This window comes from Labrus bergylta, chromosome 13 (assembly GCF_963930695.1).
Source record: "Labrus bergylta chromosome 13, fLabBer1.1, whole genome shotgun sequence".
NCBI lineage: Eukaryota > Metazoa > Chordata > Actinopteri > Labriformes > Labridae > Labrus > Labrus bergylta.
The window spans coordinates 27,303,877-27,331,074 of NC_089207.1; the positions used below are offsets into that span (position 1 = coordinate 27,303,877).

The following is a 27,198-nucleotide window of genomic DNA, read 5'->3' on the forward strand; positions in this document are numbered from 1 at the left end:
AAATAATAATTGCATTAATTAAATAAAATAATATATATGCTTTGTAAGAATAGGCAGACAAGATGGCAACAAAATGTGACGATGAATTGTCCTTAATTACAGTGCATTCAGTGTTCTGCCTGATGCAGCACTGTGTTTGGTAATGCATTACATCAGCATGTCAGAGAAGAGCACACTTCATGGCTTTGAAGTGAAACAAAATGAGCGAGGCTGTACATGCATAATGTTCCACGTTGTTACGTACCAATCTTTTTTGTGAGTGTCCCCCTTCTAATGGTGTCTGACAGGAACAGGTTGAAAGATAAAGGTTAATCACTCGCTGTCCAAGCGCTCGAAGACCCAAATCCTTCCTGCAGCGTTGTTCTTTTGTATTCCAAGAGAGTCACCGCGGCTACTTGTTCTCCTCTGTAATTGCTTTGAAGAAGGGCAATTTTTCAGGACAAAATAAAGACAGAGTATTTTTTCTTGTGTTGGTAATGGCCTCGGTGTCAATTGCTCTTATGGATGTCAAATAATCTGCATGCTCATTAAGTCAATTTAACAACGGCTGCTAGTGCAGGTTTATACATTTTATTATGGACTGGATGGTTTCAAATTGTACTTTTATCTTACAATAGAGCCGTCACAAATACTGCCCATTACAAGTTTAAAGTAATTATATTTTCTCAAAAATCAAGCTGTGGGGTGCAGATGACTTGGTGGTTGGTGTGATGTGCAGAGGCTGCGGTCCCGGGTTTGGACTGTGGCTCCTCTCCAGCTTGTCATTCCCCACTCTCTCTCTCTCTCTCTCTCTCCCCAGTTTCTGGGCTGCAAAGCATACACCTCTAGTTCACAAATCTCATGTTTACTTTCTCGAGTGAACCAACTTGCAAAAACCTAAGATTAAAAAAAGAATCATTCACTGCTGTTTGTTTGAAAGCTTGAAAATCTTAAAGCTGCAATGTTCATACTTTTTTCAAAATGAATGTAGGAAATGAAACCGACACCACATACATCTCTCGAAAAATGTCATGACATGGATCTCAAGTATCAGGGAGAAATCACTGAAATCGTCCTTAAACAGAATATTCCTGTTGTTCTGAGACTCACTGCGATCCATCACATGCATAATATAAAGTTCCAACATTAATAAAGTGAGTTTCTCACATTTCAGCATCTGCTGTATAACCAATCATCCGTCTGTTTGATCTATTACTATCATATTTAGGCTGTCATGAGACCATTACTCACATTTGAACTGAAAACAACAACCACATGCTCAAGTAGAGCTGAAAAACCATGAATCAGAAGAATTCTTACATTTCTGTCCAAAGTTTTGTAGTCAGTAAAGATGTAGATCTCCCACTTATTTCTGAAAGCAAACAGCAAAAGTTCTGATTAAATTCATGAGTTTTCAAAGCTGGTGCAGCATGCACAACTGGAAGTGAATGCAAACATGTAGTTTCAGAGGCACTTCAGTAATTGCAGCAGCAGAAAGTGAAGGCATCCCTGTTCAAAGGAAGTTTAGTAAATACAAATGTGATTGAACGTATCACTACTCAAAGGTAGGTGAATGCAACAACCACAAGCTGTGTCTCCATTGGATTTGTAGAATCTTTTGTGTGTGTGTGTGTGTGTGTGTGTGTGTGTGTGTGTGTGTGTGTGTGTGTGTGTGTGTGTGTGTGTGTGTGTGTGTGTGTGTGTGTGTGTGTGTGTCTGAGATCTAAGGCTCTCGGCACATTCTTTATCTCAATCTTGTGTTTGAGTTTGCTTTTGTCTTCATTGTTTGGCTTTGACTACAGAAGGGAATACAATTTCCCCCAATAAAATAAACTGCAATCCTGTATTCACACTCTTTTTTCAACCTTTTCTTTCATGTCGGCAGCCTTGACTCAAAATTCTGAAAAACAACCTAATTTGATATAAAAGATGGATATAAAAAGCCTTGATTCATAAAGGGGGCGCCTGAATAAAATAATTAGTACCAGTCATCATTTGATATTTAAAAAAGTGCCAAAAATGGTTATTGTTATAAATCTCCATATCAGACATTGTAGCGTTTGTAGATGAACCTGCAGTGTATTTCCTACATTTCACCCTACATATAGAAATCTAATAACATGATAACAATGCATTTTCGTTTAATTAACCAAATGTATCTGATTCATAAAACATGTCCTGACAGTAAAACAGTCAGGACACAATTACAGACAGTAACTATGATGCATCTCCTGTAATTACTCTGCAGTTCTGTTTCACTCATCACTGACTGTCAGCACTGATTATATTTGCACAATGACACTTTTTTTTGGACAATGTAAGTTTATACATTGGAGGGATCATGAATGCTTAGTTGGATATAATCACAACTTAAACGGGATCTCTTTTGTTATCTCATGTCTGAGAAATAAAAAAATAAAAAAATCTGACAGGTTAGAGATTTGGTCAGTGGTTAAATTCTGATGAAATGGTCCAATGACTTTGCATTTGCACGTCTCATGTCCAGGGATGTTATAAAAAGTTCATCAGGATTTAAATTCAGCTGTCTGACAAGAAACAAATAGCTGAAGGATTGTTTAGTGAGGATGATGGATGTGACAGCTCCATCTGCCTGCACTTGTAATGAAGCCTCTAACACAACCTACTAATGAGCAGAGAACACATTCAATGAAAAAAGAGGCAAAATAAAATCTAACAACATCTGTGACAATTAACATTCTTGGCACGCTACAAGGAAAAGATATGAATATTTGTTTCTAGGTTATATCGGTTGTTAATTTAAGAAAAATGTAATTTAAGAACATGTGTGCAGTCCATCATATTTGCTGTCTACACGCTGCATTTAGGCTATCATATCTTTATTTCTGTCTTTGGGACCATTTGTTTTTATTCTTCAAGCTGAAGCCTTTCTTGCCAAGAATAAAGTGTGAAGCTTGGCATCACTACCATCATTCACACTCAATACAAAGCTGAAGCCAGCCATGTGTTAGCTTAGCTTTGCTGAAACACTGGAAACAGCGAGCCTTCAATATATTTAAATGCGATACATCAGTCTAGCACCTGAACAGCTGAACAAGTTACACAGACAATTTCTTGGCTAGGAGGTCTGTGACAAGTGGTGCCAAATCCTTAAGCCTCCCCTACTTGTATCTGAAAAAAGGCTCAGCAGCCAACCATGACCCACACAAGGAAGAAATATAAAATATAATACACAATTTTTAACACAAAAAGGGTGTGGCGATCCTTCTTGTTGAGGGGAATAGTGTCTCGCAATATCAGTACATAAAGCAGCTGCCATCATGACTTCTCTATAGACCTTTGATTCAACTATCCAGTAAGTGCATTATCATGATTTTAGTTGAAATGTGCATATCTAATTTTGACAATCTCAGAGCAGATAAAGCCTCACGCCCCCCTGAGATCTTTGACGTCCCCCACAGGGAGGCACAGACCCAACTTTTAGAACCAATAAATGTGGTGGAATGGACTGTATATACAACATCACACCTCAGTCTCCTCCTGTTGTACAAAGATGAGGCTAAAATACCCCTGTGACGGCAATTACACATTTAGCGCTAGAGGCTGCACAGGACCGGTTTGAATAGCTGCTGTCCCGCCACATCCACTCACAAAAACATATGTTTAACCCACCAGTTAAGCAGCAGAGATCCCTCAGGTTGGAACAGTCCACTGCAGTTTTTTGAAGCAGACACACTCGGTTATGAAAGTTCAATAACTATTGGGTTTACTTTCGTCCTATCTCCTGTAATCCAGTGCCACAGAGCTGCTGTCAACAGAGCTTTCATCAGGGCATTTTATACCTTTAAAGCATCGAATAACAAACAAAAAATCATATTCTCAGTTGCCTCTTAACCAGAACTTCTGGGTTTGATTCCCAGCTCCTGAAGTCACATGTCGAAGTGACCTTTGGCAAGACACTGAACCCCGATCCGCTGCTACGTTGATAGCGTGTGAATGGATTAGTGCTCTTGGGTGATTTGGCACTTTTGTAGCAGCAGTGTGTGAAAGTGGGATGACATGTACTGTAAATGTACTGGAAGACTAGAAAAGTGCTTTACAAGTCCAAGTCTATTTACCAAGTCCAATTCACCGCAGCCAGTCAGAAGGGGGAGCTCCAAACTTCTTCACTCGAGGTGAAGTGTTGTGCTGTCCATTCTTTATACAGCCTGTGGCAAGAAGCAGTACTGTGAGTTACTGCACCCAGAAAAAAAACCAGAAAAAAAAAAAAGAAAAAGCCTGCCATGTGGTCCCCTAAATAAAAAATGTCTTCAGTGTCAGAATCACAAACATTTTAAGCACCAATTATCGACAACCTCCTCTGACTGTCTGCAGCACAGGAACATAGTGATTCAAATGTTGTAAGAAAGGTAGCTTCTAGCATGTAAAGAAACAACACAAAGGGGAAGTTTCTTTGGTAAAGTTGGTCGTCTTTACACATTGTTACTTCATTCTACTTTATGTTCATGCATAAAGAACGTAAAGAAAAATGTTTTCTAATCTTTCTTTATTGATAGACAATGCATGAGCATGTCTGTGAATATAACCCTGTAAAAAAAAAAGATCTCATTCCATGCAGGGCAGAAACAGTCTGTGCCCACTTATTTTCAATATGTTTTAGTGTCCATCATAGCATCTCCACTCACCTTAGCAACAGAAGCTCCCACAGTCCAACTAGAAACTCTCATACAACAATTTGAGCTTTAAAAGGACACCAAACGTTGCAGAAGAAATATTTTTGAAGTGCTGTTCTCAGAGCATCATTAGTTTCTTTCTGTCTGCACCTGAGACAACACATCTAACTTTTACCATGACACACTTTTATTCTCTGTAAGTCCTGACAGGCAGGTCCAGTTCTACCAAGGTGCAAAATGATGCATTGCACCTTTAAATATCTGCACCCTCAATTGATGCAATTTTTTTTTTCTCTATGAGTTATTAAGGATATCAAATGACAACAGTGACTCAGATCGTGTTTACTACATCCATGATCTGATGATCATGACATCTGTTCAGCAGGGGCCACATGCAGGATCCATAACACCTGCGCTATTTTTCATTGCTAAAGTCACTTTAGCTGCACCCTCTTTAATCTCAGATGCACCCCAAGTCATTTTGTTCTAGAATGAGTCCTGGTAACAGGAATGTGTGTGTGTGTTTGAATGAGATATGGGGGGGGGGGGGTGTCTGTCCGTTTCAAAGTCCACAATCGTGTTTATTATTCTGAAGCGATATTTAATGCCCCAAGTTGATATTCTTGGTAATGTGGTCCAATCTGCCCTAAATTAGTCTTTTCAGAGTCACTAAGCCAGATTTAAAAGTTTAGAAAAAAGACCACACAGCAGCTTTTAATTATAATCTGTTGTGTACCCCCTAAATAATGCACCATATGCTAGGTCTCGGGAGGATCTTCAATTCTCTGTGCTCAATAAAATTGAGTTTAACTTGTTCCGGTAATTGGCAGCCAAACTGCCAGAAGAATGCAACTTAGAAGGTGTATTTTGAGTACTCATGATGTTTCAGGTGTACTGGACAAACAACAAAAAGCCATGCAGAGAAAATGTTTCCATGGGGGCTGTTTAAATGGACAAAATAGTACTGTGCCATTTTTTGTATGGAATCATACATGTCACATAGTTAAGATTCTGGGTCTGATTCTCTGAAACAAACCAGGACACAGTGGTACACCTTTTATTGACTCTCATTTGCAAACAAACCAGCAGTCTTTCCTTTCATCCTGACATAAAAACCCTCTTTCTGTGCACCTGAAGCATTGGCATTTGATGAATGGCAGGCTGTTGTTGTGCTGTGCATGTTATTCCTCGTGGCTGTTGTTCTGTTGCCCCCCCCCCCCCCCCCCCCCCCCCCCCCCCACACACACACATTTGAAAAATATGAGACTTTTATGCCCTGTTGTGATGGATATAGATTTTCTCCAGATTTCTGAACCTCTCACAAAAAGACATCTGAAAGATTTGTTTATCTGGAGGAGACTGCACATTGAAGGAATATTTGACATTTTAGAAAACATGCTAACCTGCTTTCTTGCAGCGAGCTGGTTAAGATTGTTGCAACTCAAATGTCCATTGGTAAATATGAATCTATGGTCAAGGAACAGGTCATTTAGCTTAGCATAGAGTTAAAAATGCAGAAACAGCTAATGTATGCCAAATGTAAAAAGTCAGGATGTGAGAAAGAAAATACAACATTAACTAAGGAGTTGATGGTTAGCTCATTATTTTATTTTGGACAGAACATAGGTAGCTGTTTACTTGTGTTTCCAGTCTTTATGTGAAGCTAAGCTAACCTTACTCAAAATGGGTATCAATCTGCTTAGCTAACATTTGGACAAAAATAAAAAGGAGGAGCATTTTTCAAAATGCTAGCAGCTAAAACACAAACATTAACAAAGAACAATACCTGACCTGAGCCAAACAGCAGTGCAACTACCTAGTTGGCCTAGCCATATTTATCAGGAGAGACAAATTGGAGGTGGTGGAGACCAAAATGGAGCTGAAAGGAAAGTGAATATTGGCCATTTGCCAGTAAAGCTGAAGTTTCTCTGTCTCCCATCTGTGTATACAACTAAGCTGATTAGTTTTCAATTTCAAATTTGATCAAATGTGAATGTTGCTTTGACAATTACTTTACGATGCGCAAAAGTGGCCAATAAAAAGGACAATTGCTTATTGGACTCATGATGAATGGATTCATCTTTTTCTCAGTAAACTGTCAATATATGTATATATATATATATACAGTATATGTATATGTACTGTATGTATTGTGAAAAATACTTTATCACTCTGCTTATGGCATGTATTGCCTTCAAATTGCAGTTAGCTGTCAAAGAACCGAAGACTCTTCATTTACTATCACAAATGAGAAAATAAGGATGAATACCTGCATTTAACAAGTTTGAAGTTTCCTTATGCTGCCTAATTTGAACCGGACAAATTGTTGCAGCTGCGTTTAAAATTATGTACGTATATATATATTTACATGCTTTTACAGAAAGAGTGTTTTCTCAATTACACGCAGTTCCTCGAAAGTGAACATTAACAGCCGTAGCATTTTGATGTGGCAGTGATTCAAAGTATGGCGTCATCACATAAAGGGCATCTAGTGGCCTTCCACACAGTTTAATGTTAATGACTTTTTGGAGCAGCTGTTCTCTCAGCACAAGAGCATTTTTAATTCCATGTCCTTGGTGCCGTTTACCTCAGTCAGAAAAATGATATTATGGTTATTCACTCTCTGTATTTGCACACCATAGCAATCTGAGGCTTCCAGCCAACATGACTTAGAAGAAGCATCTATGATTACTGTGTGTACACTATTGACTTTAAGGAAAACAAATACAATCTCTAGACCGGCAAATTGCCAACATTATAGCACCTGGAGGTTTATATAACAACAACTGCAAAAGAAACACAAGAATCAAGTACTAGGTTGTCTGTCTTTTATCTTTAGACTTGAAGGCCTTTGAGCACGAGTACGCCTTGATATTTCAGGTGGAAGAAAATAAAGCACAACACGGGGATTTGGTGCAACATTTACCACGTCTTTCTCCACTTTCTCTTCCATTCATCATCTCAGGCTTCTGTGCTCACTGAACTGAACACACGGCCTTGAACAACACTTCAGATGGTGTGAGCTTTCTCTCTCTCTCTGATGATTTGGACATGAATCACTTTGTCGCTGCATCACAAAGAATAAAGAGAGTATTGATTTTGCTTTACGTCGTGTGGCTCACTGTGGTTCTTTTGATCAAGGAGGAGACAAACTGCATTTTATTGATACCAACTCAAATCCAAAATCAAGTGTGTTTTTATGATTTGCCTGAATAGAGTGCCTTTTTTATTAGTTTGAGTGTTGGATGTCCATTATACAATTGACTCTGCAGGGGTGTAGTCAAGAATGTAATGGACATCCAACTCTCCAACTTAAAAACAGACAGCCTCCAGAGGACATGTATTTTACAAGTCACTCCTGATCAGAACATTTCATTCTGTTTCAAAGAAACCTGGAAATTATCAGTGTACTGTTAGAAACTATAAGATACCTTTGATTCATCAGTATACTGATTCTGATAACTAACTAAAGGTGTATGTGTCATACCAAGAAGGGCAAATATTTGCAATTTCATCAATATTGCAACATGAGCATTCTCAATAAACACATCGCTAAGTCTGATTATTATTTGTTTTAATAAGAAAAGATATCCTAGGGGGGGTTACTGGAAGGTTGCATTGATACCCCTCACCACATTGAAGACAGATAGCATTCTAGGCTGATGCAATACTGTTTTCCATATAAGAACAAATCTAGTGCAAACAGAGAACTATTTTTGGACAGACGAGTAAACTTGTAATCTTTCTTTCAGCTCTTGTGGTATAGCGACATGTTCCAGACCAGGGTAAACATTTTGGAAAACAGTTTCTCAAGATACAATCATCTTCTGTTATCTTTTTTTTACCATCTACCTGTAATGAGAGCCCTCAAGCTGTACAGGATGTCTCCCATCATCCTTCCCTGTGCCCTGCTTTCTGTCCTGCTGAGTCACTCAAATGGGTTCTGCTGGCTCGCTGCTGAATGCTTGCACAAACATACAACCAAGTAGCATGAGTTTAAAGATACACAAGATACATACATATGTGGTATTCACTGTGTTGTGATTAAAGTGATTAATAAAGGGCCTGATTTAGGGAGAAATGTATTTCTTTTAATGCTTCATTTGCTGATCAGTGGGCTAAAGGTCGGCATATGAGGGACTCGTGGTGGCCGGCTGTCGTGTTCGCCTTACAGTACTAACTTGTATCATAAATTATCCACAGCACTGTACTGATGAAAAGAGGGCTTGAAGCTATATAAAAGTAGAAGCTTTTACGTCTGGGATTGGCGAGGGAAGCAGGCTACTCCTTTTGGTTCCCTGTGTAAACTCTGGATCCCAACATATTGAAAGTGGATGCATATTTTATGACAGAGCTGTCAGGGAGAGGGGGGCAGTGAATCGAAGAGAACCTGAAGAGGAACACACACAGAGGCAGAGCAGTGTGAACACAAAGGTTGTGTGTTGCATTCTGTGTGCTGTGTGTGGGTGCATTTGATCATAAAAATAAAATAAAAAAACACGTATGCGTTGCCTGTGTGTGTGTGTGTGTGTGTGTGTGTGTGTGTGTGTGTGTGTGTGTGTGTGTGTGGGAGTGCAGCATGACATCTCATTCTGTATGCACAATGCTTTTCTGTATTCTGCCACAGCTGTGTGGTCAACAACATGTGTCACTGTGAAGTGCTTCATAAGAAGGTTGTGCGATCCTCTTCACACTGCCACGGGGGCTAAAGTAAGTAGAGAGATAATAGGATTCAGACAGGGGTGTCTACGGGGTTGACAGGGGTGCTGCAGCCCGATAGATAAAGCGATGAAAACGTCAGATTCCCCTGCATAATGATTCATCATTAATGCTGAGGGGAGAGGCTGTGCTGAGAGGAGGGGTCATGTTAACTTGCTTACACTAACTGTGACCGTGCATTTGGACCAGAAGGGAGGAAAATCTTTTAGAGTGCATTAATGGTGTGCCGAGACGAGCACCACTGCATGCTTAATCACTTCCTGTCACATGTGCAGGTCCCACAGCCGCTTTTACTCTATTGACAAGTTAATGCCTGTCTTCATAAACCGCACGTTAACAGACCCCCATTAACCTGGAGATGAGAACCTCATTAAGAGAACGTATGGTTTACCAATCTGCACAGTCAAGCAAATAGAGTACATTTTTCATCTGCTATTTCCAGTAATCAGCATATTTAAAATTTCCAATAAACCAGGAGAGGCACATTGTTTGAAGTAAAAGTTAACCACTTCATTTATTCTCTTGTTTCATATTAAAAGTAAATGCTATTATTTCTACAATCTGTAGGGGAGACAGGGGAGGGTTGTAACATTTATTTTACTCCAATCAGAGCTGAGCTGACACATATCACACAAGCTCAGATAGATGTTCCAAACAGGAGGAAGGTAGAGGACATTTAGCATTTGCTATTAATTTGCATCGATTAAAAAGCCTTGTTTTTTAAGAATGAAAGTATTTATTTTTAATAGCTGTTTTTTTTAATACAAATCCTAAACATGTATGGATATTCCAGTAGAAAACAGACTTTGTGAGATGCATGAGTTGGACAAAGTTGAAACAGAGTCCCATTTTCTTTTGCATTGTACAAAATATGATGACTTAAGAGAATTATTGTTTCAGGAAGTAAAATCTGAAATATCGGGGCCGACAGATGTGCAGAAACTGTGTTTAAACTTGCTAATGTGGCATATGGATGTATGTATGACACAATATTAAAATAAAAAAACTAAAACTAAAAAAAAAACTGTAATTAGTTTAAACAATTCCTTCTTTTTTTTTTTTTTACTTTTTTACTGTTGTCCCACATTGACATGTGGAGATACTAAACAGCATCAGTAACATTCAGTATGTAAACTGACTGAGAGAAAGTCAACAGAAGGTGAAAAATAAGAAAAATGGAGCAGTGGTGGCCTAATGGTTAGTTCACATGACCCATGTACAGAGGGTAAAAGTCCTCAAGCAGGCGGCCCGTGTTTGAATCCAGCCTGTGGCTCCTTTTCCACGCATGTCATTCCCCACTCTCTCTCTCTCTCTCGCTCTCTCTCTCTCTCTCTCTCGCTCGCTCCCTGATTGACGACGTTCTCCACTGTCATGTCTCTCGAACAAAGGCATTAAAAGCCCCAAAATGAATCTTAAAAAAAGAAGACCCAGAATACCACAGGATAAAGTCGGGCAGCAGGGAAAATAAGTTCAAGGATGAAGCATGACAAGAGTTGAACTGACACTAAATTGCAGTAAATAATTCATCCTGCACTTAACCTTTTTGATTTTCTTCAGTTAGTCAGATATCGTGATGCATCACTTTGTGATTATCTTCATCATTGTTTGAAGATTAGGGGAAGATTAGGGGTTCCATCCAATAAGTCTTTTGCATAATGTCACATGTCTCTTGTATGGGCAATAAACAGAAGGAAGTTAAAGACAAACCTTTTGTTTATCAAGTAATAATAGTTTCTGAAGAGTCTCTGAATGTAAAAAGCTGCTCAAATGTCCTCTCCACTCTGAGATTATGATGAAACCTCGGTGCTGTTTACTTCCATCAAAACGTTACTTTATTATTCCACATAAGTTACCAGATCGCTCAATATATTTCTGAAGCAGATAAATATAAGTTTGACAGATGGGGTTCACACTCATGTCAGGAGCTGCATCAGCCATGTGGAAGAGTGTTTGGCGAAATCTCTGCCAGCCTCCGAGTTGATGGTCTGTGACTGATTCTCCCATATGGGCCTTTCAGTGGCACAGTGGAAAAGCACATGGTCCATTTTGCCACCTGAGCTGAGGTCACTCAGTGTTACTGTGGCCATCTGGACAGATGACCCACCAACTCCTGAGAGCAGTAAAATTAAGACATTCTTGTATATTTGCCATATAATGTGTTTATTATGCATTTAGCCTCCAGCTTTAGGACACAATATAAGCACCATTTGTTAGAAGGACTACTCCCTGCAGGTCAGGTCAGACTGAGCCTGTTTGATCCTGGTTTTGTTGTTTAGGGTAAATAAAGCTTTCCATTGTTGTATCATCTGTTGGGAATGATTCATTTGTCCAACTAGTGAAACAGTTAAAAACAATCGAAGAGTCAATGGGTCAGGCATTAGTGATTACATAAGCACATGGGAGTCAGATGCTTCTTTCATGTTCTAAATGGATTCATTACGTCAGACTGAAGTAAGACTAAAGAGTATAGTGATACTAAACTTGGTATTGGTATGGAAGTCAAAATGTTGGAATCTCTTGACAAGCCTACACTGTACTTATAAACTTCAGTTGAAATTGAAATATTTCACTTGTTAAACATTTTTGATTGGCTGTGAGATCTTGTGTTTTAAAATTGGGCCTAATGGGGAATGACTTACTGTCAGGGCAGGCCATTCAAGAAACTGCATTTTTTGACACCTCTATTTCATCTTAAATTTTCAGCGTCGAAGATGCAGCTCGTCTCTTGCTTGTGACCTCTCTTCCTCCTTGTCCTCTTTTGTTATGTTTTTTTTGGTTTATTACATAAATGTAGAGTTTTGCTCTATTGAGGATAGGAAGGAAGAACAATTGGTTTTGGTAGCTTTTCTGTAAATGACTACTGTCTCTTCTACCATTACCACTCACACAGTGCCCTTTATTTGTCTTTGTGACTTAATAAAACCTTACTTACGTGGATCTAGAAAAAAGGGAACAATTTCAGTGAGAGCAAACGATCAGCGTTGAGTCTGATTGGACACACAGGTGCTGACAGGAAGTGACCAGAGGCAAAGCACAACATTGAGGGCAGTTCTTGAGAGCTCTAATCAGTATAGAAACCATCTTGTAAGTCATCGTTATCAAACAAAAACCATCGTCACTACCATCATCATCATCAATAATATGGAGACCATCATCATTGAGTTAGTAGGTATTCATGAAAGAGCTGGGTCTTTAGATTTTTCTCAAAGGTGCAGAGGGACTCTGATTATTCAGTGCTCTCACTGCACCTTGACAACTTTGCAATACTTTCCAATGTACTACATCATTTACTTTCAGGTGTGATTTCTAGAGATTTCTTCAGTATTAACATTACAATGCACATATTAACAAACACAAATAAAGCTCAACAGCATACGTGCTTGAATTAACACTTGAATTAACACTCAAACACAACACAGACAACAGTTTAGCGAGCAAACAGTACTTAAAGATTGATCTTATTATGTCCAAAATCACACCCAGTCCCACTGCCTACTCACTATATAGAACATTCAATGTACTAGTGCACTCATTCAGCACAAAAAACATTTCAGACACTCCTCGCTTACTTGCTGGCTGCCGACAGTGATGTCATAGTTGTTGCACAACTAAACCATGTAGCTTAACGCCAGGCAAGGCTCAACGCTAACGGTAAACAACAGCATGGATTTCTGTATTCATGCTGGTCTCTCCTCTCGTCCACCTGAGAGCAGTCAAACGTCACTTTCTGCTCGCAAAAATCTTTGAACCACTTTGCTTGGATAGTGACCATCGGTTTTCTTACTTTTCACAATGCATTGTGGACTACAATGAGTGGACTATATAAGGTATGACAATGCTCACTGAGAATTACAAAATGGTGTATCTGTTATTTAATTCACTATATAGTGTGTATTGTCTGCTATCAGACACGGCCCTGGTGAAGTTTATAAACACACTGTCAGCAGGACAGAAAGAGGTTTGTTTTTGACATGTGTGTTTGAGGCTGGCAGATGATACAAGCACAACCTGCAGCAGGGGCCCTGACCTCAAATGTTGCCTAACCTTTTCCCCACAATGCCACCCTGCGGTGACTTTGTTTTGCTGTCGGCAGGCAAAGTTGTTTAAAGGTGACAGTTGTAAAGTACACAAAGGACTGAGCTACATAGATTTTGCAAATGACCAATTATCAAGATGTGTTCTTTGAATAAAATCAAGTTGCTTGGAGGGCAGAAAATAGCATCAAAAAGGAGGTTTATTAAATAAGTATTCCAAGGGAGGATCCCGAAAAGAGCTCCCCTGTATCCCCCCATAAATTCTATTACATTGCATTGGGATTTGAGGATAGATCTATCTCACAATACCAAATTTATTCATTTGGTATGTAATGGGTTATTATGTTGCACATTGTCATATAATATGACCATACCAGTAAGTGTGTAATTTGGGGATTTTTTATGATTTACACCTGTAATAGAGGCATATCTTTTGTTTATTTTTTTTAATTATCTTATCTGTGGTTGTGTGGTAGTATTCATATGGGGAAGAGGGCACCGAAACCCAATCTCACAGAGAGGACCAAAACTGCGGCCCTGCAGCATTATTACAGAATAAACTTTATTTCAGAGGTTACAGTTTGTCAAGTGTAAATAAAGCTGCTACGAAGTTTATTCTGATCACTACAATGATGTAAGGAAAAGCACATTAAAGTATATGTAACCTGTCGACATTATGATGATGATTATGTTGTGCTTTTTATTATCTTTTGTAACAATGCAGTTTTTATATTATCACATTCATTTTGTTTCTTTTTGTTTGATTCATCACCGGTCCTTTGAAGGAAAAAGAGTGCTCCTAATGCTCTGTAACACATTTTAACACATCAATCCTTCCTTTAGGGATTTTTTTTAAAGGTCCCTGAAGAGAGACATTTTTATCTTAAATTCTGCACCTGTGTGCTGCATTCGTCTCCCTCAAGGCAAAATTATAGCTGCAACCCAAGAAGTTTGACACTGAGATGTTCAAGGTTTACTGTATTCAGTATCCGCAAACTTTTCAAATAACTCATCCAGTTGATTTTGTATGAATATAGAAAATATAAAACTAATGTGAATAAAAAAAGAATTACTGGAAATGATGCAGACAAGGCGCATCCTTTTTTAAACAACCATCATGACAAATTGGTTTGTCAGGCACTTAAAGACCTTGTTTTCCCACACACGAGATGTTGTTTATTTTGTGGTTTGGTAACACACAGTGAAGATTATAGTTTCCTCCATGTCTCTGACTTGGATGACATGCCGTGACAGGCACCACAGAAGTGACCCACGATTCATCTTTCCTCCATCTATCTCTGATTATTCCTGCCGTGGCTGCTGCATCCTATTTCATCATCTTCTGAAATGTTACAAAATGAGACTCAATAGGCATTCTGCAACATAAAAGACCTGTCTGCTTTCTTCCTGTGGCGTTATTTCTTGTGCATGGGAAAATAAATGTAAATTCCTAACGTCAGAGGTGCCATCAAGAGAGATGACTGCCTTTAGGTTGTGTGATATTTTCTTCTTCGTGTTGAAATTTGGTTATTAAGGTGATGATGGGGATCTCTGGCTGCTCAGATAGTGAAACATTCATCCCTCTGATGTGTCTTTGATATTTCATACAGCACTGTGCAATACTTTTTTTTAGTTTCTTATTCAATCCAGCTTTGACATCTTCATTATGTATGTAATCCATCTCAGAGGAAGCAGATTTTATTATGCAACAGGAACACGTTAAGATTGCAAAATGATAGTTGGATCTCTAAACAAATCTCAGTTATGCATTATGTTACAAACCGAGCACGGTAATTATTTCCTGCACGAGTTAACTTAACACATGCGCAATAAAATGTTCTGCTTTCAACAAGCAGCATCCTCTGGTGTCTAATAATGAAGCTACTGCAGAAGTGTAAAACTGCAGTTCCTCACATTTCCACTTGGGGCTAGATGCAAAAGCCAAAAAAATCCTAATAAAGGTCCAATATTCAAACGCCCATTTTTACAGCGAAAGTTAATATGTCTGGTTAAAAAAAAATAAAAACTGGTATTAATAGCTCATTTATTTTACCTGTACACTCTTGTCATCATTTTGTTACTCCTTAAAATCATTTTGATTTGATTTAGCCTAGTTAGCCATAAATAGGGGCATGGCTAAGTTGACTGACAGGTGGATGCATTGTAGCAGTTTACCAGGACCCTTGAGGAAAGCTTCAGCTCTTCCACTTTGCCTGTTTTTCTTGATCTAAAGAAAGGTTAAGGTAGTGTTTCCAACATGGTTGCTGTCATTGTTTTGCTTCATAATGCCTCTCCAGAATCCAAAGAGAGACTACGTCCATGTTTTAAACAGTCTCTCTGAATAAAACAGTTTAATATAGCCTCTCTTGAAAGCCATAAACTCGTGAGTCAATGGCAAATAGCCTCTAGCCCTCCCAGCAGCACAGTCTTTCAGACATCCTGGTCATGAATCCAGCCCACCAGCAGAGGATGTAGTTTCAAGGGAGATGTAGTTCATGTCTACAACCTTTATTCAGGTGGCATCAGGTTATTCATCCTTAGCAGAAGAAAAAATAATTTTGCTTTTAGCATCTGGCTTTCCTTTTTTGGAGAGCAATTCCCGAACACGATTTCTCATGGGGTTCTAGAAGTTAGCATGCGATGTTTCACCTCTTTTTTTGGAAGAAGCTCTATCCATGAGCATAATTAAAACAGATAATTGCGTAGATGTTCTCCAGTAATATGGTTGGCTGTAACAGGAAACATGTTTTGTATGTTATTCTGGGTCTATCCAAAGCTCGTTCAGCCCCTTGAAGGCTCCCACACATCAAAGCTGAAATGGGCCTCCAGCAGATCACTGAAGTGTACTTTGCATTTTTCTCTTGATTGAAACATCACTGTTCCCTACATTACTCTCTCCATCTTCATGATGAGGAGGGAAAACACTTTCAAATAGGTCAGCAGGGAGAGCGATCAGCCGCAGCACCATCTGCCCCTCTAATGACTACCTGGTTACTCTGTGATGTGACATGGTTGACTGGAGAGGCTCTGTTGCGAACATCCTCTCATTAAATCTGTGCATTTCTACCCATCTCTGCAAAAAGCTGATGACACATGACAAAGCCTGTTTCTAGTGCAAACACTCAAGAAAAATGTTTTCTTTCCATGCAGCTTTATAAATGGGAGAAGAACAAGAAGAGGTTCTGACTTTATTTCAGTATTTTTGCAGTAAAATGGTAACATGCAGTAGATAACCTCTTTGATTCTCAATTTGTCTATTAGAATTGAAATACATTACCGCACTAAAGCCCTGTTTCCCTCATCCGAAAATATTTGCTGCAGGATTTTAGATTCTACAATTCTATAATTCACTTAGCAGACGCTTTTCATCCAAAGTGATGTACATCAGAGAGTAAGTACAACACAAGCAAGGATCTAGAAAAAAGGAACAATAAGAGTAACACTAAGAGAAAACGATCAGCTTTGAGTCTGATTGGATTCTGTGAGTGATTCACTATAGGCCTATACAAACTAGATGGAAAGAGGATTCCAAAAGAACTGCATTTGCGATTCATTTTGAATGAATTATATCTTCCTAACATTCTCTGAAAAGTTTTTGAAAGAAGAAAATGTCAAGGCTGACTTTTCATAAAAAGGTGTTGTTTTAAAAAAAAAAAAGATATTTCTACCATTTCAGTGAGTCATCTTTTGTTCGTTGATGTGATGTCTCTTGGATGATAAATTACCCCTCTATGGTGGCCTAAAAAAAACACTTGATGCCGTGCCTTTAAAGCTGCCTCACATGCTATAGGTTTGGAACCGTTCCATCTTAATGCATCGTGACTTCCTGCAGCCTGCTACCAGCAGCTGGTGGCCTTTTAACTTTTCCCTTCTGCCCCTCAGGCAGCCTGAGGTTAACACTGTCTGTTTGTATGTGCCTATAAGAACTGAAGGCCTAACAAAAGACAAACAAACAAAAGATTTAGCTTTTCTGAATTAGCTGGAAGAAAAGTTTAATTTCCTCATTTGCCATATCATATTTAACTTCATGTACAGAGTAACTACAGTCAAATATGTGTCATATTGGCCCTTCCTGTACTCTGCTTACATTCCCTTTTTTATCAAGAGACTGCAAAAGCAACAATAGTACACCATGTTAACAGTGTCTCCTCATAGCTGTGTAAAGTCTGTATGTTTTCACTGAAGACAGGCCTTACAACCTGGAAGGTGGCTGCCCACTGCTGACATTTTAAAACCAGACTTAGAGTTAGAATGTACCATCAAGTAATATTTGAAAAGTAAAACAAAAGAAGAAGAATAACAATTGTAAATGTACTATTATTATTTTTTTACAGGCTCCATCATTTCAACTGATTCATTATGAAATGACAACCAGACAATATTTGAGGAGAAAGTGAATGTTAAATAGGCATATCTCAAACGTCATGCCAATTCATCTTAGTTTACATAAACTGCAGACCGGCCGTGTGTGACTGACTGGTGAAGCTTGTCCAAACGTTCATTGTGTCAGTTCTGACACTGGACACAGTGGGTGGGTAGCATGTAAACAATACCTTTTTCTCCCACAGTAAAACAGTATTAGTGGATCATTTTGCCTTTGACAAAGGGATATGTCAGTGCTAAGCTCAGGCTGTTGATGACTTGGAGCCTGTTTGCCGGCCGGGGCTGTGCCTGGATAGTCCTGATCCAATTTATCCCCTGGTTATGCTCTAATGCCAAAAATCCACGGCACTCTCTGTAACACTGAGCACATCACTCAAGTTGTGCTTGTTTGACATTCAAGAAGTGATCTTAATGTGCAGTTGGCATTTAGTGAAAGATAATCCTCCTTATAATAATAACTTTCTGGAAGCAGTGAAAATCCCCGTCTGGCTCATTTTGCGTATTTAGAGCGCGCAATGTATGCTTAATCTTAATAAAAGGGTGTCAGTCATGTTTGGGATGTATTACATAGGATTACAAATCATTCTTATTTGAGTCCTTCTCTCCACTTTGCTGTGTGTGTGTGTGTGTGTGTGTGTGTGTGTGTGTGTGTGTGTGTGTGTGTGTGTGTCCTGCTTTATGTTGTACATTTAAAGGAATTGCTGCTGTTATTGCTTTTTTTTTTGATTGAGACCAAAACCAACAATTCAACATTTGTAATGTATACTTAGTTTTTATAAAGACTTAATAATTTCCTAAAACACTGGACAATATGTCTTTTAGAATGAACAAATAACCGTTACAATAGTGCATGTGATGGGGACTACTTTTCGTCGCAGATCATTACACAGTTTGTACTTCATTGAGTATTTTGGACAGCAAGATGTTGTGGCCAACTGATGTGTTTTTAATCATTTTTTCTGCAAAATGGAGGCTTTTGGTATACAGGAGGAAGCTACATCAGGTATTTGAGACACAGAAGGATCTTGTTTGTGGGATCAATTTCTGTAGTAGTAGTAAAGAAAATAGAAAAGGAGTGCATTATCTGTTAAATATAATTAAACATTTCCCATGCAACATTTATGCAGAATATATTTATTGAAATGATGGCTGAATAGCTTGATATACCAGTAATTAAAAGTTTGTCAAAAGCAATCAGCGTTTAGATAAAAAAAAAATATATTCTCATCATTTCAAGTCTATCTAAAGCTGTTTTCATGGATGCACTTCTGAAAAAGAATCTGGTTGTCTACACACTCACCTCATAGCAGGGGTCTTTCCTGGTTTGACGGGGGGTCTCCTAGGTCGAGACATGAAGTGGCAGTACAAGGAAAACAGAGTTCTCTATACAACGTTCTAATGAGAATATGTGCCTTTAAATCAATACTAGATTGGCTTCTTCTCTTATCTCTGAAGACTTTAAGATGGTGTGAGATGACCCTAATATAACACAACACATCTCCGATCCTACTCGACCAAATGGAAAAAAAACAGCTAAATAAACAATTAGACCGCACAAGTATCTCATCAGTGGTGTATTCCCACAGCAAATCGGTGACCATTGCCCAGTTGCTTGCAACCTATAACACAGAGACAAAGCAGGGCAACAAACCAGAGACACAAATTTAGTGAGCGATTTGCAGCATTTAAGAAGAAATTAATGCAATGTTTAAGAAAGCGTAACAAATGATTTCATAACCTCACTAACCAACAACCTTACAACACTCCCTAAATTCCAATTAAGTTTCATCCCTTCCTCAGTATTTTTCTTCTCAAAATGACACTGTCTCTGACCTACAAGTAATGGCTCATAACTACTTTACATATAGAACTCAAGCAACAGTTGCAGGTCATGTAAAGTCAAAGGAGTACCACTGGGATCTATCCTTGGGCAACTTCTATTTACACTCTTTATATGACTCTTTATTTTAAAATTGTAAAATTATGCTGCTGATACAATATTATATTCATCTGCACCCTCCTATTTTCAAGCCCTTTAATATCTACAGACTGACTTTAACTCCTTCCAGCAAGCTCTTGATCATCTTCAACTAATGCTAAACCCCCCCAAAAAATGAAATCTTCTTCAGACAGAACATTGAACCATTTGATGCTGCATTGTCCACAGAAGACAATGTAATTATTGAGTGTCTCAAACAGTTGAAATACTTTGGTAGTGTATCTGGCTAGATAAGGATTTTTCTTGTGGGTCACACATTTCATGTTTAACTGGAAAAATAAGGCCTCAGCATGTTTTTTTTATAGGAACAAATCCTGCCTAACAGTGTGCAGCAGAAAAAGATTAGGCTACACTTTTGCCAGTTGTGGATTATGGAGACACATACTACACACATGCAACAGCTGTCCTATCATATCAAGGCAAAAAGGCTTCAAAATAACTAAACAAGGTTTAGGGAAAGACGGCTTTTAGTGTTGCAGCACCTATTATGTGTAAAGATTTTTTAAATGACAGCTAATCCGCCCTCTCTTAATTCATACAGCATTTTAAGATAGTGTCTGAACTACTGAAGGAAAAAAATATTACAACCGCTTCAAAACGTAAAAACACTGAAATGGACATGGACTGCAAGTTTGAATGTGTGGTTGAGTGTGGGTCATTATTTTTGAACTGTGTTTTATGTGTTTATATTTGTTCTGTTCTTTATTTGTATTGCTGCAGGATACCCCTGGAAAAGGGACCTTGGTCTCAGTGGGTCCTCCCTGCTCAAAAAAAAGGACAATTTTTATAAATGCTATGTGTAGTTCAACAATCACAATATCTACAAGAGTGGAGACGAACATACTGGCTAAAAGAAAACATAATGCAGCAGTGTAATTACGTACATGGAGATCATACCGCTTGTGTGCATATATGCAGGGATAGCAGGGGAAAAAACATCCCCACCCCCTCCCACCCACTTGAGGTGAATTCTCCTGAATATATCCTGCTGCTTTTTTCCCAGTTCACCCAGACTTTCTGCTGAAACATACTAGGGGGGCTGGCAGGAGAAACTCTAGGTAAAGTCAGAGTGAAAGGTTTGGCTAGTTGCATTCACGCATTTAGCATACCCCGAGAACTCCAGGAGTCTTTAAGGAGTTTTGTGCAAGTGAAATGTTTTACCGCTGTGGAGTAGATCAGTAGATAATCATGTAGAATCAAACTCAGTTACGGCTAAATGACCGAGGTGTTAACTTAGTGTAGATACATTCAGTTGAAAGCCAAGTCAAAAAAGTCTCTTAACCTGCCATCCTTCGACCATTTATAGGTTGATGACCATCTATTTTAATAGAGTGACTTTTAATGAGTTTTCTTTTTCAAAATTAAAAGAGTTCTCTGCACCTCTAAATTTCTATTTCAAACAATTAAACAAATAAAACTGTAAAAAAAAGAGATGGCCCATTTCCATGTCTTTGTTTTTCTGCCTCTGGGTTCGAGGGGAATCAGAGGTTTGCAGCTTGATTGCTATTCTGAGCAATGTCGTGTGTAGTTTAATGTGGTGTCTTGGCCTCTGTAATGAGGGTCTTTCACATTGTATTACTTGGGACAAGATATAGAAACAGACAGGACAGGACTCGATCCATACAAAGAACACAGGATAAAGGAACAACAGCAGTAAAATCAGTAATGTTCTGAAGGTCTTATTCTTAAACAATCAAAAATAAAAAAAGTGTTTAATTTTCTTGTTGGCTTATGGATCTATTTCTAAAATAAAAGCCTAAACCATTCGTAAATTACATTTTTAGGTAATGTAAAAACACATTTCAATTTAGTACCAAGTATCTCCTCTTCCTGTAGTGTTTACAGTTGTTTGTTGAAAGTGGCCACCACAGGGAACTACAAATGCAAAAATCTCTGCAAAGACTCTCACCCATTTCTCTGTGGAAGAACCCAAAGACTTCATGCAAAGATCTGTGAGAAACTGAGCATCAAAGATTTACAGCAATGGCAGTGAGAGAGGGAGGTGCAAAGTGTCAAGATGGATTGAGGTCTCTTTACCGCCCATACAAGCCCATCACGGGAAGAAATACTAATTAGGAGCTTTCTGGCCCGTTTGAGTGAATGAAAGAGTTGCACACCAACTGAGTGAGTTATGATTATAGCACACAGAGCGTTTAACCATAGGGTCGAATTTGTAGGATGACTAAACATGAAGTTATATTACAATGTACATGATAAATATGTGATTGTTGTGATTGAAGATGTTGAAACACATTTGTTGATTGATAAAAAATAGTGTTAAAGGTAAATAGAACAAGTCAGAACACAGTCAAACACAGTGCAGCAGTGTGTGGCCATGACACACACACACACACCTTGAAAGTGCTAGAATGTTCCGTGATTTTCTCTATGAAAGGACAGACACGCAGAGCTTGAGTTCACCCTGGCTGTATCTTCCAGCAAATTCGGATTACCACTTTGGATTAAAACACTCCGGAGGGTTTATTCCTGGACTTGGAGATGGAGTTTAGAAGCGTCTGAAAAGGATGTCGTACAACAATCTGCAACTGGGACAATTGAAGAACGTGCCAGCTGGGAGGATCAATAATTTTTTGAATCGGTTGTGGATTACAATTTGACACTCAGAGTCCTTTTCGCTTCTTTTGCAACCATGGATTGACGACCTTTGGAATACAATTTTGTAGTAACTCTACAGGATTACAAGTGTTCCTTCAAGTTCCTCCGCCCGGCGATTAAAGGCGGTCTGCCAAAGGCCTTGCTGACTTCCTTCTCTTTTCAGTGGTAAGGATTATAATTGGACTAATCAGCTTCAACTCCCAATCAATCGGGCTTTTAGGGTTTTTAATCACTGAATCATTTCTCTATTAATGATTGACAATTAATCACATTCTTGAGTTGTATGCTTTGGTTTGCTTAATCTGAAATAAATATACAAACTGCAATTAAAGTTTGAATTGTGGACATTGACTTTTTACATTCTTAAGGATTCAGGTCTTAAAGGTGTAGTGTGTAATAACATATTCAAAAGGTTCCTATAGGATACTCTAGCAAAGTAAATTAACAAGCCCCTTGGAGCTTTCTGGCCAACTTTCTAAAATGTATCCTAGCACCATATCAAAAGGCTTAGATCCATAAGGTGGGAGCTGCCGTTAACAGATGTGGCTGATAATAGTATTAGGGCTATTCAGTTGGGTTATTGGAGCAAGCAGGGTATAGGTGTCTGGGAGAATGCAGTTTGAAGCTAGGAGAGTCTCCTCCCCACCAGCTTACATAGTTATCAGTTCATCTTGACTGGGTAACCACAGCAAGGAATTGATAATCGGACCCTTTCAACAGTGACTCAGGATCTTACAGAAGCAAAAATAAAAACAAAATTTGAGCAACAAACTATTATTCTTTTCTTTTCTTTTCTTTTCTTTTCTTTTCTTTTCTTTTCCTGTCACCTTGCAACAAATAATTTATTTTTAGTACTTAAAGTTTAAATGCTATATTCATAACATCATTACTTTGTTTTCAATGCCCATCATTGTGTCATTGTTTTGTGGTCACAGGTGGATTTAAAGTTAAATAAGCAGCAGGTGAACAGATATTTTAACACCTGCTGTTTTCACTTGTACAGAAACAGGCAGTAAGACAGAAGTAATAGTTCACAGAGTGCTTGTGTGATTGATGCAGGGCAGTGGACCCCAATGATGCACAATGTCACAAGGCTTTCTAAATCAACGCCTGCAACTAACTGTGGATATTATTTATAGCATTTCTATTGAATCAGCAAAGGGTGATGAATTGAATATTCATATTCATAATAGTCAGACACGCTGTTAAGTCAGTAGCTGTTTTTCATCAATAGGTTTTAAGTAGGGAAGCTGTTGCATTTAAGTGATTTGTCTTCTTTTTTTTATTCAAAGTAGACGTTTCTCTCTTAATATCAAAGTTTGTAGCTCATAAAAAATTCTGTGGTGGTTTATGGATAAATGAAACTGTAAAGGAGTTGTATTCCTCTTTACCTACGTCATGTCCTTTCCTGGCATCAAGGTGAGCATTTTTATTCTGTGCGTAGCATGCGACACAGCTTCCCTTTAGAGAAGGGAACAAAGATGAGTGGACACCGGGCAGCATCTGTTCAGAGAGGATGTACGCTGGCATCATCCCAGTAGGATGCCGGCTTTGTGTTTGTCTGCAACTCTGCTTTGAAAACCGCCATCTTTTTGTGCAACACCTGACGGCAGAAAGGTGCAAACAGTCCCAACTGTACTGACTTTTTGTACTTTGTGTTTCTCCCTTTTTTTTTAGCTTTTCAGTTACTACTATCACTCCTCTGGCACCATCTTCCAAACCGCCTGTCATCCGGCAAAACCTAGAGAACTGGAAATAAAGCTTATAGTTTCAGAAACAGCTAATGATTTATTTACAGCACCTGCTGTGCCCGGGCCTAAAGATAGCAACAACAGTTGTGGACAGCCAGTGTTTGAAGGTTGGATCCATTTTAAAGTCTCCATGTTCTGGCTTGTTAAGAACAGCAAAGTCCTACAGGACTGGACTTTGTCCGAGGACAATATGATGCTAATGAACAATTAAATCATTTGGACAGGCGAATCAAATCTTATTTACATAAAAGCACCATAAACTGTGCAGCACTCAGTAGCTGCTGTTGAAGAATATTGGAACCTAAAAACTACATTAAGTAATTAAGTAAGTAATTTTTCATAGTCATATTACCACCTATTGGTAAGAGCTAGTATCACTTCTGGTGTTGTTCTGGTAAAATCAAGCCTTATCTATAATCAATGATTATGGTTACTGATCTTTGTTAAAACTGTAATAACTCATAAACCAGGATGAAATCCATACAATACATATTGTGGAAATGCTTATAAACTGTGTGAAGTAAAAAAAATATATACTTGAACGCAGTCTGGAATCAAGTCTCTGAATTCCTCTCCAAAATCATTCTGTGTGACTGAAAGGGGTTCCTCAAGGGTCGGTGCTCAGTCTCCCTCACTTGGTGCAATCATCTGCTCTCATGGTTGTTTATACCACTGCTATGCTGACGATATCCAGCTCTTCCTGTCAGTCCACCAGATAACATTGCTCTGTAGGAATTTCATCATGCCTTGCTATTGTCTCCAAATGGATGAATGAGCACCACCTTCAACTCAATCCTTTCAAAGACTGAGCTTCTTCTCATCCCAGCCAGTTCCTCTATGCAACCACAGATCAATAACCAGCTTGGTTCAACCAAACTATGATGGGCTGTGGTCTTGCAGGCGGGTGGCCTAGGTTTGGATCCAACCAGTGGCTCCTTTCCCGTGTGTCGTTGCCCACTCTCTCTTTCTCCTCTTTCTGACTCTATCGACTGTCCTATCTCTAAAATAAATGCATAAAAAAATGGTGATAGTGATGACGGCGATGATGACATTTAGGATGGTTTTGATGCTGTATAGGATTCTCATGAGTAGCTGTAGATGTTGTTAATGATGATGATGATGACGATGACAATATATTTTAAAATCAATATCTTGTGCTTTGCCTCTGTGCACTGCCTGTCAGCACCTTTGTCCGATCAGGCTTGAAGCTGTTTGTTAGCACGCTGATGTTGTTTCCTCCCCTCTTGATGCCTTGCTTTGTGTTGTACAAACTCCCCGATGTACTTCACTTTGGACATACAATCACCTTTACAATACAAAAAGAAACAAAAGGCAGAAAGAAAGAAAAAGAGAAGAATAGATGTTGTTTTGTTGGTTGGCCTTGAGAGGGAGAAGAGTATCAATGAATGTTGGTGTATTTGTCCATGTTGTGGGTTAAACGTTGTTAAGAGAAGTGTTCACTTAATGTTTAGGTTTGGTGCTTAGGGGCTGTGGTTGGATTTTCAGACTTGAGTCTGGAGTTTTACTGTCACAGTCTTCTGACTGAGGAGAAAAGTCCTCATACAGGCCGGGTGGAGGGCACTGTGCACATACTCCAGTGGCCCTCATTGGTGCGTGTTCTTTTTATTACACTATATTGAATGTAAATATGCATGCCAAACTTAGTGTCTGTCTATGCAACAATCTACTCTTTTATAAAGCCAATCCTGCCTTGAACTTGAATTCTGCATTAAGTTGAAATCACTCATCCATCCACCAAAGCAAATGTGTGTTTTTAGATATATAGCATTATTAACCGATATTAGTTTTCTCCCAGGCTGTGACAATACTCTTGAGAATTCAGCTCTCCCACTGGAGTTAAGTTACTCTGATGGCAGTTTATTAATCTTTCAAGAGTTTTCCCTCAGCTTAATGTAGCTCCACTCATTTTATTGCTAATGTAGATTTTTCACCTGTTTTTAAGACTGTAAAATAAAATAATAGCAGCAGAACACTATGAAGATCAAGTGATAAGAGTAAAATATGTTAATATCCCCATAATGTTTGAAGTTTGAAGGTTTTAAAATAAAGTCTCATCTCATTGGTGGATGTAAACGGGGATTAGAAAATAACAGCTGCATTATCTCTATTTGCAAGGTTATACGATCAGGAGAACTTTTTCTTTCTATAATGTGAAGCAATAACAAGTTTAAATGTAAAAATAAAGAAACAAGATGGAACTAGTGGTGACTCAAAGTGTTCTACATGTGAAGAAATTATGTGAATAATGTCCAGCAGTTAAAATGTTGGATTATTAATAATAAAGATTTTTTTAAATTCTTGATGTTTCAAAAAAGACAGCGATGAAGATAAGGTTTTGAGATTTTATAAACTGTGTTTGTTAATTACACATTTCCTCATGCCACAAAGCCTCTGTCTGCTCGTCATAACAAACACTGTAGGGCTGTTCTGTGATTAGCTGTCTTGTCAGTCTTAATTAGTTTTCATTCAGTAAATGGCAGTTACAATAAAAACAGACCAAAGCTGCTTATTATTGGTAGAGATTAATTTGTGTGGTTTATGTGATGTTGAGCACTTTTGGTCACCATAGCAACATGGGTAAATGGTCTAAGGGAAGAAGAATAATCAAATAAACAATATCTTGAAATGATTGTCACAGTATAGTTCAAACATGAGTTAGATACCAAAGCTGCTGTCAAAAGTGATTCAACATTACAACGGAGAAGTGTGATTTCTCTACGTCGATGTACTGACGCCATCTGTGTTTAAAGAAAGAAAGACCTTTATTGTGCAAAAGATTTTTCTGGAACAGAACTGACAGGACAGTGTTTGAACAGAGCTTTATGGGCTCATTCAGTGAATCAGTCTTTTCAAATTAGCTTTTCTGTTTCAGTCGTGTTTTAATATGGAAACACCAGAAACAGCCTTCATAAACTAAAGACAGGTTCAGGCTGATGAGGAGGAATGTTACCTTCATAATTTCATCTTCATATCACTGAATACAAAACATAAAGTAGCAGGGGCGTTTGTTTCAAAACACGTGCTAGATATATTGTCCGTAGGAT

General features: G+C 38.5%; 1 protein-coding gene across 4 annotated transcripts in view; it reads left to right on the forward strand.

Annotated features, from left to right (window-relative positions):
* b3galt1b (UDP-Gal:betaGlcNAc beta 1,3-galactosyltransferase, polypeptide 1b) overlaps nt 1-27,198 on the forward strand; it is a 49,545-nt gene that overhangs the window by 15,125 nt on the left and 7,222 nt on the right. Inside the window, exon 2 of one of the 4 annotated variants that reach the window (XM_065962463.1) lies at nt 20,487-22,547. The exons of 2 other annotated variants lie outside the window; for them this stretch is intronic. The gene's annotated coding sequence lies outside the window, so the exon portion shown is untranslated. Of the gene's footprint in view, nt 1-15,623; nt 22,548-27,198 lie in introns of those variants that run through there. One more of the 4 variants, XM_065962462.1, reaches the window with a different exon arrangement.